Source organism: Pediculus humanus, genomic scaffold (genome assembly GCF_000006295.1).
Source record: "Pediculus humanus corporis 1103172107458 genomic scaffold, whole genome shotgun sequence".
NCBI classification, from domain to species: Eukaryota; Metazoa; Arthropoda; class Insecta; order Psocodea; family Pediculidae; genus Pediculus; species Pediculus humanus.
Genome location: NW_002987078.1, coordinates 378992 through 382997, shown reverse-complemented (window position 1 = coordinate 382997; position 4006 = coordinate 378992).

The following is a 4006-nucleotide window of genomic DNA, read 5'->3' as shown; positions in this document are numbered from 1 at the left end:
GGCCATAGCGTGCTGGTCACACCGGTTCCCGTACGATCACCGAAGTTAAGCAGCATCGGGCGTGGTGCAAACTTGGATGGGTGACCGTTTGAGAACGCCACGTGCTGTTGGCTTAAAAAGAGCAAAAAAATGAGAACAAGACAAAGTAAGAACCAAAAACAAAATCTTGTTCTACTGTCGACCTGAGGCAGCTCGACGAGAACGTGAATTTCACTGCTTCTGACCCTGGCCACTCCAAAGATGTTAGTCACTGGAGCCCAGTTCAGGAGACAAATCGTTCCCATCGAATAAAGATGGACTCAGGAAGACATTCAAGAATTGATGTGGTGCTATCTTATAATAAGTGGCACCACCGAAATTCGAGTATTTGTCCCTAAGGAATCGGGTAGAAACCTCGGATAAATACTTAAAAACCCCGACAAGTAGCCTTGTCGTGTTAAAAAAGAAGATAATAATAATAATAATAATAAATTTGTAAGTTGTTTTACGTAATTTTTTTTTTTAATAACCCCCCTCCCCCAAAAAAAAACAAATAAAAACTATCAATAATAATGATGATAATAAAGATGATGATTATGTGATAAGAATCGAATGGTTAAATAATTATTATTATTAAGGTGTTAGACCCTTAGAATAAATTACGCGCGTTTTTCTAAGGATTTTCCTAATAGTTTTTCCCTCGGGATTAGAACGTAGTATAAGTGAACAATTCTAACATTTCGGAAAATTCTAAAATGGGAAATTTGACACGCGAGTAAAAAATTTTTAAGTTTTTTTTATGTGGACTCAATACTCGCGAGTAAGTTTTTTTTTGTTTCCCTCCCCCTTTCCCCTCTTCCTCTCAAAAGAGATAAGTCTATTATTATGTTTCGTATTGCATTATTATTATTATTATTATTATTAGGAAGGGCGTTAATATAATTTTTTGTATACCCGATCAAAAATACCCTCAGAATTTTCTTTTTTTCACCCTCGAGCTATTTTTAATAATTTAACGATCGAATCGATCGGTTTGAATTTATATAATTGTATCATCATCATCATCACTATTATCATTATTTCGAATGGGTTTTGTGATAGTTTTAACGCCGATAACGTGGCGTAACAACAACGATTTAATCGATTAACGTAATGAAAATATTTATTGTCGATGATCGATAACGAAAAAAATTAAAATTTATCGATTTTATCGATCGACCACCGCCAAAAAAAAAAAAAATAAACAAAATTCGATTAAAAAATCAAATAAAATTTGTTTCGTTGTTTTTTTTTTTTTTTAATGAATTCTGGAATATTCCAGTTCCAGGGTGATAATTTTTTTTAAAGATTATTATCTGGATTTAACATGATACCCGAGTTGTTTTTGTTGATGGAAATCAACCGATGGGTGTGTGTGTTTTCTTCTTCTTTTCTTTTTCTTTTCCGTGCGTGCGTTCGTTCGTTTACCCGTCTGCGCGTCGTGCGTGCGTGTGTGCGTGTGCGTTTTTTTTTTAAAGTCTATTAAATTTAACAGAAATTCGATTATTCCGTTCGTGGGAATTTATAATTTTTTTTTTTTTTTGCTCCTCCTCGATGGGCAGACATTTCGTTTTATCTGTTTCGTTCGATCTGGAAATTTTTTTTTTATGTTAATGTAAGGTTTCGTTGTAACATTTTAATGTTTATTATTTAATTTCTCTCTCTCTCTATCGAATTGATTATTTGAAAAAAGTTTTAAAGTCTAACAAGTTCCGGTCTACAATGTTTAAAATGTTATTTTTACGTTTATATAATTATTATTATTAATTATAAATTGTTTGTTTTTGTTGAAATTTTCCGTCCATTTACTTCGGTGTATTTAATAAAAATTTTTTCATCATCTTTTTCTTTTTCTATACTCGACTTATTTTGCTCTTTTTGTTTTTTTTCACAACGAAAAATGTCGGCCATGTAATGTTCAGAAAAAAGTTGGAAAAAGGAAGATAAGGAGAGGTGGGAAGGTGGAAGGGTTAAGGTGAAAGAGGTGGAAAAGTGTTAAAAAATAAAATAAATGAAAAGCGAAAACCTTGAAATTGAGTTTTTTTACGGTAGAATAACTTTTAAACCTGAACGAAATATGCCAGATTTTTCTCGTCTCGTTCGTCCCTCGTCTGTTTTTTTTACTCTTTTACCTCTCGTCCTTCTCTCTCTCTCTCTCTCTCTCTCTCTTTTTAACATTAAACAGGTTTGAGTGGTAGATTTCTTTTTTTTTTCTCTCCCTTTTTTAATTAAGTTTTGAAATTTTTTTTTTTTTTTTTTAAAGACAAGAATTGATTATATCAGTTTGAAACATTTATCTGGTTCGATTGTGAATCATTATATCTTTTCTTATTCTTATTTTTAACCGATAATAATAATAATAATTATTATTATTATTATTATCGTCACTTATTGCTAACGTTTCGAATTACTGATTGACGTCATAATTTTTTTTCCTCTTTATGCTATTATCGTAGGAAGAAAAAAAACAAAAAAAAAAAGCTGAAACCAAAACTTCGTTTTTGATTCCATAATCCCTTCTTTAAATTTTCCTGTAAATTTTTCGTTTTCGTTTTATAAAATGGCGAACGTTAGAAAATAATAATAATAAATCTATAAATAATAGCGGATTAAACGCTATAAAGAAAACTATAAATAAATAGAGTTTATTTAAATGTGATTTCAGTTGTTTTAAATTGTTATTATTTTTCGTATGGAGCACGAGATCGAAATGCTAAAACTTGTCGAAATTAATTGTGACGTTTTAATTTTTATCGTCGTTCGGTTGGCAGCAATAGTTGTAAGTATAAAAACAAACAAACAAACAATTTGTTTTTCGTATCGCGAGTGCGCACGCGCGCGTGGGTTTGTTTTTACTAAGAAATAAAATAAATATCGTAACGCAAAACGTAATTTTCTTCTTATTATTATTATTATTATAATAATAAAACGGTATAATTTTCCGGAACGCAAAATAACGAAAGTCAATTTTCAAAAATTATTTTTGTTACGCGCACACGCACGTGAGAATTCAAATTTTGTTTTATTTTAAATAGAAAATCACAAAATTACCTTTTCTCTAACTAATTAAAGCAAACACCAATAATTAATAAAATGACGTTATCAATGCCATTCAAAATGAAAATAATTAACAGTTTACAATTTGAAAATTATTTTCCACCATCTTTCTCTCTCTCTCTTCTTCATCCCTTTTTCTTCCCTTTCCTCACGTGATTCCCTCTCTCTCTCTTTTTTCTCTCACAAAACGTGTTACGTATGATCTTAGAAAGTGTTTGAAAACTTTGTTGTTTGTTGTTTTTTTTTTCGGTGTGCGTTTATTCGTCATCTCTCTCTCTCTCTTTCTCTCTCTCTCTCTCATGGTATTTAGTATCTACGTTTTTTTTTTTCCCCCCGTAGGATATTCACTAAAAAAAAAAAACGGGTGTCACATAATGATAAAAAAAAGTAATAAAAATCTCGCCGCGGTAAGATTTAATCCCCCAATGTGTGTGCATGTGTGAACGACCTCATCAGATTTTTCTCTTTTTTCCTCCGATAATTCGATTTTCAAACAATGGACCAAGCTACAAACAAACAAACAAAAACAAACAAAAAAAAACATTGTAGTACGTGGTGGTTGTAATGGATTATCGGTTATTTTTTCATTTTAATTTACATCGTGTTTTGTTTGTTTTACAACAAACAACAAAAAAAAAATTTTTTTTTTTATTATCGAATTAATCGTTTTCTAATAAATAAAAAAAAAAATCGAACCGTATTCAGGAATTAATTCGATATCATCATCATCATCATCATCATCATCATCATCACCATCGTTATCATCATCATTATTATTATTATTATTATTATTGTTATCAATACTTAGCAAATTTATAAATTTGTAATATCTGAAGTCAAAAATGGTAAAAAAAAAAAAACATCAAACGTCTATCAACAAACCGAGTTTTCTCGGTTTTTCCTGTTAATCGAGACGGATGTATTTTTTTTT